This window comes from Mus pahari, chromosome 21 (assembly GCF_900095145.1).
Source record: "Mus pahari chromosome 21, PAHARI_EIJ_v1.1, whole genome shotgun sequence".
NCBI lineage: Eukaryota > Metazoa > Chordata > Mammalia > Rodentia > Muridae > Mus > Mus pahari.
This window is the reverse complement of record NC_034610.1, coordinates 49,227,155-49,238,792: the sequence shown is the minus strand read 5'-3', so window position 1 is coordinate 49,238,792 and position 11,638 is coordinate 49,227,155. Positions and strand designations below refer to the sequence as shown.

At 40.8% G+C, this 11,638-nt stretch overlaps 1 non-coding gene across 1 annotated transcript; it reads left to right on the top strand.

Moving 5' to 3' along the window:
* Nucleotides 1–2,286: 2,286 nt before the first annotated feature.
* Nucleotides 2,287–2,405, top strand: LOC115062834. The gene has a single exon (XR_003842752.1). It is a non-coding gene; the product is annotated as a 5S ribosomal RNA (ribosomal RNA).
* Nucleotides 2,406–11,638: the final 9,233 nt, after the last annotated feature.

The following is an 11,638-nucleotide window of genomic DNA, read 5'->3' as shown; positions in this document are numbered from 1 at the left end:
TTTAACATCTAGTGCCTACTTTTTTAATAATCTTCAATATATAAATTTAAACTATTTTTTCCAATTTTTATTAGGTATTTACTTCATTTACATTTTAAATGCTATCCCCAAAGTCCCCTATACCCTCCCACCCCTGCTCTCCTACCCACCCACTCCCCCTTCTTGGCCTTGGCATTCTCCTGTACTGGGGCACATAAAGTTTGCAAGACCAAGTGGCCTCTCTTCCCAATGATGGCCGACTAGGCCATCTTCTGCTACATATGCAGCTAGAGACATGAGCTCTGGGGGTGCTGGTTAGTTCATATTGTTGTTCCACCTATAGGGTTGCAGACCCCTTCAGCTCCTTGGGTACTTTCTCTAGCTCCTCCATTGGGGGCCCTGTGTTCCATCCTATAGCTGACTGTGAGCATCCACTTCTGTGTTTGTCAGGCACTGGCATAGCCTCACAAGAGACAGCTATATCAGGGTCCTTTCAGCAAAATCTTGCTGGTGAATGCAATAGTGTCTGTGTTTGGTGGCTGATTATGGGATGGACCCCTGGGTGGGGCAGTTTTTGGATGGTCCATCCTTTCATTTCAGCTCTAAACTTTGTCTCTGTGACCCCTTCCATGGGAGTTTTGTTCCCAATTCTAAGAAGGGGTGAAGTCTCCACATTTTGGTCTTCCTTCTTCTTGAGTTTCATGTGTTTTACAAATTGTATCTTGGGTATTCTAGGTTTCAGGGCTAATAACCACTTATCAGTGAGTGCATATTATGTGAGTTCTTTTGTGACTGGGTTACCTCACTCGGGATGATACCCTCCAGATCCATCCATTTGCCGAGGAATTTCATAAATTCATTGTGTTTAATAGCTGAGTAGTATTCCATTGTGTAAATGTACCACATTTTCTGTATCCATTCCTCTGTTGAGGGACATCACAGTTCTTTCCAGCTTCTGGCTATTATAAATAAGGCTGCTATGAACACAGTGGAGCATGTGTTCTTATTACCAGTTGGAACATCTTCTGGATATATGCCCAGAAGAGGTATTGCTGGTTCCTCTGGTAGTACTATGTCCAATTTTCTGAGGAACCGCCAGACTGATTTCCAGAGTGGTTTTACAAGCTTCCAGTCCCACCAGCAATGGAGGAGTGCTCCTCTTTCTCCATATCCATGCCAGCATCCGCTGTCACCTGAATTTTTGATCTTAGCCATTCTGACTGGAGTGAGATGGAATCTCAAGGTTGTTTTGATTTGCATTTCTCTGATGATTAAGGATGTTGAACATTTTTTGAGGTATTTCTCAGCCATTCGATATTCCTCAGTTGAGAATTCTTTGTTTAGTTCTGTGCCCCATTTTTTAATGGGGTTATTTGGTTTTCTGGAGTCCATCTTTTTTAGTTCTTTATATATAATGGATATTAGTCCCCTATCTGATTTAGGACTGGTAAAGATCCTTTCCCAATCTGTTGGTGGCCTTTTTGTCTTATTGACAGTGTCTTTTGCCTTACAGAATTTGCAATTCCTTCCTTAAAAACCTCCCATCTCCCTTTCTAATTCCCTGTTCTCTATCTACCAATCTTTCCTTGTCCTTAATCCCACGTAGACATACATCTTTGACTAGGATTTGCATATGACAGAGAACATACTTGCAATGATGCTTTCCAGTTCCATTCTTTTCCATGCCATTTCTTTCTGGATGAATAAAATTCCGCAGTGTAAATAAATGTATCACATTTTCACCGCCCATTCATCTATTGATGAACATGTAGGCTGATTCCATTTCTTTGCTATTCTAGAGAAAGCAGTAAGTCTGGATGTGCAGCTATCTTTGTAATAGAATGTGTGCTCTTCTGGGCATGTACCAAGGAGCCGTAGAGCTGGGTCATATGGCAGGTCTGTGTTTTTGACGTTTAGACTCCCATCCCCAGTAGAGAAGGGTTTCTCTTTCCTCAGATCCTCACCATCATGTGTTATTTGTTGTCTTGTTGATATGAATTTTGAATGAGGTGAAAAGGAATCTCAGATTATTTATATCTTTTTTTTTTTTTAAAGTCAATTCTCATGGTGTAGTCCTGGCTGGCCTGGAACTCACTGTGTAGCCCTGGTTGACCTGGAACTCACTGTGTAGCCCTGGTTGACCTAGACTCACAGAGCTCTGTCTGCTTCTGCCTCGTAAGTACTGGGGTTAAAGGTGTGCTGCACTGTGCCTGGCTTTAGAGTGGATTGAAGTTACATTTCTCTGATGGCAAGGGACATCAAGCATGCTTTAAATAAAATGGAAGTTTTTGAAAATAGAAAACTCTCGTCTATGGCCATACCACCCTGAACGCGCCTGATCTCGTCTGATCTCGGAAGCTAAGCAGGGTCGGGCCTGGTTAGTACTTGGATGGGAGACCGCCTGGGAATACCCGGTGCTGTAGGCTTTTAAAAAAAAAAAAAAAAAAGAAGAAGAAGAAGAAAAAAGAAAATAGAAAACTCTCCATTAAGACCTGTAGAAGAATTTTAATACTGTGACATGACTGTCCTGGCAAGAGATCACAAAGACTTCCTTCTACATGATCCAGTCATAATGCATAACTGCCCTGGATTATAGGATGATCTGGCTGGAATACAGTCACGCCCATAGTACACACCTTTAATCTATAACAGTGAAGGTAAGGTTAGTTTGTAGAAGGAAGAAGCCATGCTTGTAAATGGCAGCTAATCGTGGGGCAGACAAAGTGATGAATCAGAAAAAGATTTGGCAAATTGAGTCAGAGGTGAGACATGGCCTACTTTCATGAGAACAGAACAGGGAGAGAAAGGTTGCCTAAAAGAGGAGAAAGAGAGGAAGGGTGTGTGTGTGTGTGTGTGTGTGTGTGTGTGTGTGTGGCAGTTTTACCGGGACAATTCTACAGAGACAGGTTGCAGAGAGAACAAGCTAGACACAGGTAAAAACAGAATGAGCCAGAAACTGAGAAGGAGCCAGAAGATTAGAACAGATTGCCAAAGTTAGTATGAGGCCAGGCAGAGCAATTCAGTCATAAGCTGAGAGAAGCCAGGTTGAATCAGTCAACAGGATATTACATTTTATGGAGGGTAGAAGTTTCTCGACCTAGGCCTAGGGACAGAATGAAGAAATGTTCTGGGCTCAGTTCAAGTTGTGTATTGACAGAGCTTGGGTACAGCTCTAAGTTCATCACGTCTTCTGAGGAAATCAAACAACATTTACAAAGAAGGGTTTGTCAGCTGGGCATTTGAGCTCTCCACTTCCTCGATGATGTCACAGATAGCACATTTCAAATATTTCCTCCTTTGTATTGGTGGATGAGAAGATTTGTCTTGCTTTTGTGAACAAGGGGCATAGGATGCACTAAATTCAACTTGCTCTTTCCTTTTCTGAAGTGTGAGAGGAAATGCTACAGAAAGAGGGGGGGAGGCAAAACACAGAAGAGCTGTGTCTTCAGGGTACACAACCGTGAAAGTGGAAGCTGGACATTGGTTTTGGTTATTGTTCTTCTTTTATTGCATATAGATTTATTTCTCATATAATATATCCTGATTATGACTCTACATTGGGGCTGGCGAGATGGCTCAGTGGTTAAGAGCACCGACTGCTCTTCCAAAGGTCCTGAGTTCAAATCCCAGCAACCATATGGTGGCTCACAACCATCCGTAATGAAATCTGATGCCTTCTTCTGGAGTGTCTGAAGACAGCTACAGTGTAATTACATATAATAAATAAATAAATCTTAAAAAAAAAGAAATAAACAGGTTTCTAAGGGAATATAATATAATATGGTATAATATAATATATAATGAATATTATATAATGCAATGTAATATAATAATGTTGCAATGTAATACAATATAACACATAATATTTCAATGCAGCCGGGCATGGTGGCGTACGCCTTTCATCCCAGCATTTGGGAGGCAGAGGCAGGCAGATTTCTGAGTTCGAGGCCAGCCTGGTCTACAAAGTGAGTTCCAGGACAACCAGGGCTATACAGAGAAACACTGTCTCGAAAAACCAAAAACATAAAAAAAAAAATTACAATGCAATATAATACAATGTAACATAATATAAAAGATATAAGAGAACTAACACATTAGAATAGGACAAAACAACCAAGCAGAAGAAAAAGAGCCCCCCAAAAGGCATAAGAAACAGATATAGATACAGAGACCCACATGTGTACACACTCAGGATTCTCATAAAAACACTGAACTGGAAGCCATAATATATAACCAATGGACTTGAGGAGTAAAAGAGATGAAAAATACACACACACATACAGAGAGAGAGAGAGAGAGAGAGAGAGAGAGAGAGAGAGAGAGAGAGAGAGAGAGAGAGAGAATTTAAAACAAAACAAAACAAAAGGCCTGACTTGACAAGAAACTTCCAAAGATGCTATTGAGTTCATTCCTGTTGGCCACCTACTGTTGGTCAAGCAGCCTATCATTAAGAATAGTTCCCCCCACACACACACACAATGGGACTCCTTTGGAGGAAACTAAAATTTCATTTGCAAGTAGTAAACAATTGGAGACAGCTTCTGGATTAGGGACCAGGCACATATCTACCCTGTTTTCAGCTCTAGAACCCCATATGGGTCAGATCCCTGAAGGCCCTGTTCATGTGCCTCAGTCTCTGTGAGTTCATGAGTCTTTGACCCTGTTGACATGGAAAGAATTCTTTCCTTGATGTCCTTCATTCCCTCTAACTTAGAATCTTTCCTCCTTCTCTTCCGTAGGGTTCCCTGAGCCCTAAGGGGAAAGATTTGATGGGAACAACCCACTTAGGGCTGAGTATTCCATGGTCTCTCATTCTCTGCATATTGCATAGACATGGGTTGCTGTATTTGTTCCCATGTTCCTCAGGAGGGAACTTCTCTAATGATGCCTGAGCAAGGCACTAATCTATGAGTAAAATAGAACATCATTAGGACTCATTCTTCTAGTAGAAGAGTAGTGTTTGGTTTCATCCTCCCCCTCCCCCTTCCCCGTCCCCCCCCCCCAACTCACCCGGGATATCTATAATCTCAGGTTCTTAGGCACCCAAGCAGTGTTAGGTGTGGTTCTCATTTCATAGAGTGGGCCTTTAAGTCAAATCAGACATTGGTTGTCCACTCCTACAAAATTTGGCCACTATTGCACTAACATATCTTGCAAGCAGGACATCATTGTAGATCGTAGAGTTTGAAGCCAGATTGGTGTTTATGTTTCTCCATTCTGTAGTGTGCAGAATATCTTCCTGTACTAAAGATGGCTAGCATACAGGATGAAGTCTCTATGTGGGCGCCAGCTCAACTTCTTCATGTTAATTTGTTATATAGGTGCTGTCTTCAGCAAGGGCCTTACCACCAGTTTGTGACTGTGGATTATATGTCTATAAAGTTGCTTATCTGATTTGGTAATGTTATGTTTACTGGCTGATTTAGTGTGCCAACTTGACACAAGTTGGAGTTATCACAGAGAAAGGAGCCTCCCCTGAGGAAATGCCTCCATGAGATTCAGCTGTAAGACATTTTCTCAATGAGTGATTAAAGGTGGGAGGCCCCATTGTGGGTGGTGCCATCCCTCGGCTGGTAGTCTTGGGTTCTATAAGAAAGGAAGCTGAGCAAGCCAGGGGAAGTGAGCCAGTAAGAAACATCCCTCCATGCCCTCTGCATCAGCTCCTGATTTCTGACCTGCTTGAGTTCCTGTCCTGACTTCCTTTAGTGATGAACAGCAATGTGAAAATGTAAGTTGAATAAACCCTTTGCTCCCCAACTTGTTTCTTGGTCATGATGTTTTGTGCAGGAATAGAAACCCTGACTAAGGCAGTATGCATCAAGAAATTATTTCTTTTAGATTTTCCAGTTTGGTGGATACAGGTTTTAAAAGCACGTCCTTTTGATTTTCTGGATCTTCTCAGTGTCTATTGTTTTGTATCCCTTATCATCTCTAGTTTTGTGAATTTGGATAATGGTGTGTGAATCTTTTAGATTTTTCTCAAAGAACCAACTTGGTTTCATTGATGCTTTGTGTCAGGTTTTGTTTTTGTTTTTGTTTGGTTTGGTTTGGTTTGGTTTGGTTGGTTCTTTTGGTAGGGTTGCTTTTGGGCTTCAGTTTATTTCTTGCTTTCTTTTGGTTTATGACTTTCTTCTTTTTATTCTAGTATGCTTCTTTCAGGTATGCTGTTAAGTTACTATTATATCACATTTTTAACAAAAGCCATCTAGATACTTAAAGCTTTAAACTTGCCTCCCAGAAACACCTTCTTTGTGTTCCATAAGCTGTGGTATGCTGTGTAACCATTTTCATTTAAATCAAGAAAGTTTTTAAATGTCATTATTAATTTCTGTCTTGACCCACTTTTCACTCAGTAGAGAGTTGTTCAGTCTCCATGAGCTTGTAAAATTTATGTTGTTGTTAACATAGGATTCAAGATGCTATTTCAAATTTCTGTATTTGCTGAAACTTGTTTCTTGTCTGAGTATATGGTCAATTTTGGAGACGTTTCCATGCAGTGCAGAGAAGAAGATATATTCTTTCGTGTTTGGATGAAATGCTCTGTAAGCATCTGATGGTTTTCTTAAATATAGTCCTCTGTGGACTTAGGAACATTCAAGCCACTCCCAAGGAAGTGAAAACTGCCCAGCTTGCTCTCAGTGGGCTGTTCTCCTCTGGGACGTGAAGAAAGGTTTTTGCTTTACAAGTTTGTCACAGTCCACTTCCCAGTCAAAACACTTGTCATCGCTTCCAAGCTGTTCTTCTGAGACATGTGGGCTCGTGTGTGTTGGTCACGTGTACAAAGAAAGCTCTTAGCTAAATTAATAAAAATGCTTACGCTCTTACCAAAGCACCACAACATCTTTGTTGCGAACATCACCTCTGCAGGTGCCCAATTTAATCAAGTTAACTCTGCTCTATATGCTAGGTCTATTGGACAACAACTCACCTGGTAGAGTATGGAAAATACCGTCCCTGGACTCCTAGGCTTGGCCTCTTTCTTCCAGAGCTCCCTATCCTTGTGCAGAACTTTATTCTAAAACAACAACAGAGGACATCACAAATAGTGTCTCGTCATTTATCTTCATCAGATTGTACGCCCCGAGGTGGTTATTTTTCCATTTTTTAATACATTGGTGCATATATGGGTTTTTTTTTGTTGTTGTTGTTGTTTTTCAAGACAGGGTTTCTCTGTATAGCCCTGGCTGTCCTGGAACTCACTCTGTAGGCCAGGCTGGCCTCGAACTCAGAAATCTGCCTGCCTCTGCCTCCTAAGTGCTGGGATTAAAGGTGTGCGCCACCACGCCCTGCCATATATGTTTTATATACATATCTACGTATAGGCATGTTTGATGACAGCAATCATCCTTGGCTGGTCTTCCATCTCATTCAGTGAGACAAGATCTTGCAGTCAAACTCAGGTCTTTCTGATATGGCTAAGTTTTGCTAGCGAACTAACTCTTGGTATCCCTAGATTCTGCCTCAAATTCCAGTCCTACTGCCCCTTACCCACTAAGTCATCTCCCAAGATCCTATGTTCACTTTTGAACCTTCTTATTATAACATAATAATAAAGAAAGAGCTCCAATAAAAATGCTGTGCTAAATGAGGTAGACATAATCTACTGTGTGGCATGAGATACAGACAAAAGACTTTTGCTCTGAGGTGGTAACTCTCCAAGTCATTCTAAAGTTCTGTGATAGGTCTTTCTGCATCTTGTACTTTAAATGTAAAACATGGTTAAGAATCAATTGGGAAAATAATAACAGAGAATGATAAAACACTTCCCTACAGTGCAAACAACCCGGAAGGACCTTGAAGAAGTGTGTCCTGGGGCAGAGTGTACAAGAGACTGTGCGAGAAAGGGGCTGAACAGTGTGATTCAGGCAATGATCATTGGGGCCAGGTGCAGATTTGGGACCGGACGCTAAGTACAGTAAGTAGCCAGCAAAGAGTATTAAGTAAAATACTAACAAGACCCTGTTTGGTTATTAAAAGATCACTTTAGCAAAGACCTCTTTTTCTATTAAATCCAAAGCAAGCTAATTACAACAGCTCCTCAATGAAAATTACGATCAGAGCTTCTACGAAAATAACTTTAAAAAAAAAAAAAATCTTTAAGCATTTAAAGACCAAACGTAAACAAGAAATTTTCAGGTCAAAATCAAATAGAAAAAAAAAAAAATAGGAACTTGGGACAATTCAAAAAGCAACTGAGAAGCCTAACAGAACAGGTCAGTGGGCGTCTAGTTCAGTGGGAGGTGCTCCTTAAGGTACAACGATTTATCTTGCCACCGTGCAGCAGTAGAACTGCAAAAAGAAAGACAAATCTTAAAGCAACCAGGAAAATGAAAGATAATGCGTTCACTCTCTAGGGCTGTGTGGTGGTTTAAATAAAGATATGCCCACACAGTCTCACCATTTAAATACTTGGTTCCCTGTTAATTGGGGAGGTTTAGAAGGTGTGGCCTTGTTAGAGGAGCACCATTGGAGACCTGCTTTGAGAGTTTAAAGTTCAGGTTCACTCTGCTTCTTGCTTCCTGTTGAAGATGTGCACTCTCTGTTAGCTGCCCCAGCTGCCTTGCAGGGAGCTTCTCAGGCATGACAGTCTCCTGACTTCCTGGAACTGTAAGCTGAATAAGTCTCAAAGCCCAAGTAACCCTTTTTGATTCCAAATGGGAGGAAGGAAAGATGCCTTAAAAGAGTCATTGATATCAAGCAAGTTGCCAGCAAAATCTATTAACTTTCAAAGCCTAAGAGAGTCCTGTGTGGACTAGTTCATTCTCTGGGTTTCTAAATGTCCTGGCACCACTTCTCTAGTCTATTTCTTTCCCCAAAGTCCTGACTTGAGTCTCTAGCTGTTTGTCTGTCGGTCTGCCCGACTGTCTCTGTTTTCCTCTCTCTTCACACCAAAAAGTACTATATATTTCATTTTATCCAAGCTCTATCCTCAGTTTAAGCTGGCAGATATGACATCTTCAAAAATCTTGTGGGTGATGTCCCACGTATGTCAGTGAAGTTCAGACTATTGGACTTGAGTATTCTTCACCAATCATTCCTGAATATTCTAACCCTACTACTGAGACGTTATTTCAACTCAAGCAAAAAGCTGATGGACTTGCCCTTAGTGTTTTATCCAATGCATGACTTGGTTTTTTGTTTTTTTGTTTTTTGTTGTGTTTTGTTGTTGTTGTTGTTTTGGTTTGGTTTGGTTTGGTTTTCCTATCATGAATAGACTGAGACATTCTCAAATCACAATATGCTGCCTTGGTGCTCAACTGGCTTAGTTCTATTGCTCTAGATGCTCTGGCCTAACTATTCTGTTCTGAAGGCATTCCTTCTACACTCTTGCACCTACCAGACATTGCTTGAAATCTCCTCAGCTAAATATCCAACTTACAAGTTATGTTTTCATCCCAGCAACAGGAGACCTCAGTCACGTTTTCTGTGTGAGGAGTGCCTGTCCGAAAGCACACCCCTTCTATCCTTCTAATGTCTTCCAAAATCATCATTAACACTCATATTTCTACTGACTGACTCTTTAGGCATACTGCAAGTTTTAAAATCAAACACTAGAATTCTTCTAGTCTCTATTACCCAGTCTGAAGCCATTCTACAGCTTTAGACATCTATTTTAGAATATTCTTAAAGGATCTGCTATAGAAGAAATTTAGAACCTTGCACCAAAACTCCCAGGGTATCAACTGCCTAGAGATGCTGTAACAAGTGCCAGAAACAGAATGGTTTAAACGGCACAAATTGGGGCTGGATTGATGGCTCAGCAGTAAGAGCACTAGCTGCTCTTCCATAAAGTGGGTTCAATTTCCAGCATCACATGGTAGCTCATTACCATCTGAAACTACAGTCCCAAGAGATCTGACACCCGCTTCTGAACATTGTGAGCACCAGACACAAACATATTGCACAGACATACCCGTAGGCAAGACACTCATATACATAAGTAAAATGAATAAAAAGTTTAAATGGCAGCTTTATATTTCCCAGTTACTGAAGTATACAAGTCTGAAATCAAGTGATTGGCAGATTCCATCTATCTGGTTGTATAAAGAATCTGTGTCATATGTCTCCCTAGCTAACAGCGAATGCTAGAAACCTCTGGTGTTCCTAGGCTTGAGTATGCATCACCCACGGCTCTCCTTCCTGCTGGGCAGAATGCCAACTCTTCTTCTCTGGCCAGCCTCTCACTTTCTTATAAGTATAAATCATTTTAGGGCACAATGTAGGATCAGGTTTTTCCTTGAGATCTTAAAGCATTCATATCTGTACAGATTCTTTCTCCAAATAGGATCACATTTGAAATTTCAGTCTTGTCGATTTTTAAAAATATTCCTTTTTTAAAAAGATTTATTTATTTATTTTATGTATGTGAGTACACTGTAGCTGTACGGATGGTTGTGAGCCTTCATGTGGTTGTTGGGAATTGAATTTTAGGACTTCTGCTAGCTCTGGTCAACCCCGCTCACTCCAGTCGGCCCCGTTCGCTCAAAGTATTTCTTTTCCTTTTTCCTTTTTCTTTTTGAGATTATAATATAAATTCATGGCTTTCTTCTTATTCTCCCTCCAAACTTCCCTGTTTTCTTTCATACTTGTGGTCTCTCTTTCCATTGATTGTTTATATATATATCCTTGTTGTGGTTTGAATAGGAATGGCCCTCATAGACTCATGTGATAGGAAGTGGTGCTATTAGGACATGTGGGCCTTGTTGGGGTAGGTGTAGCCTTGTTGGAGGAAGCATGTCACTGTGGGCCCAGACTTTGAGGTCTCCTAGGCTTAAGCTATACCAAGTGTGGCTCTCAACCTCTTTCTGTTGCCTGTGCATCAAGATATAGACCTCTCAGCTCCTCCAGCACTATGTCTGCCTGCATGCTGCCATATTTCCCACCATGATGATAATGAACTAAACCTCTGAAACTGTAAGCCAGCCCCAACTAAATGTTTTCCTTTATAAGAGTTGCCTTGACTAGACAGAGCATACACTAGCAGCCTGACAGCACACGTAAAAGCTCTAGAACAAAATGAAGCAAATTCACCCAAAATGAGTAGACGTCAGGAAATAATCTAACTCAGGGCTGAAATCAACCAAGTGGAAACCAAAAGAACTATTCAAAGAATCAACCAAACCAGGAGCTGGTTCTTTGAGAAAATCAACAAGATAGGTAAACCCTTAGCTAGACTCACTAGAGGGCACAGGGACAGCATCCTAATTAACAAAATCAGAAATGTAAGAGGAGACATAACAACAGATCCTAAGGAAATCCAAAGCATCATCAGATCCTACTACAAAAGGCTATACTCAACAAAACTGGAAAAACTGGATGAAATGGACAATTTCCTAGACAGATACCGGGAACCAAAGTTAAATAAGAGTCAGATTAATTATCTAAACAGTCCCATTTCCCCTAAAGAAATAGAAGTAGTGATTAATAGTCTCCCAACCAAAATAAGCCCAGGATCAGGTGGGTTTAGTGCAGAGTTCTATCAGACCTTCAAAGAAGACCTAATTCCAATTCTCCTCCAACTATTTCACAAAATAGAAACAGAAGGTACTCTACACAATTCATTCTATGAAGCCACAATTACTCTGATACCTAAACCACATAAAGACCCAACAAAGAAAGAGAACTTCGGACCAATTTCCCTTATGAATATTGATGCAAA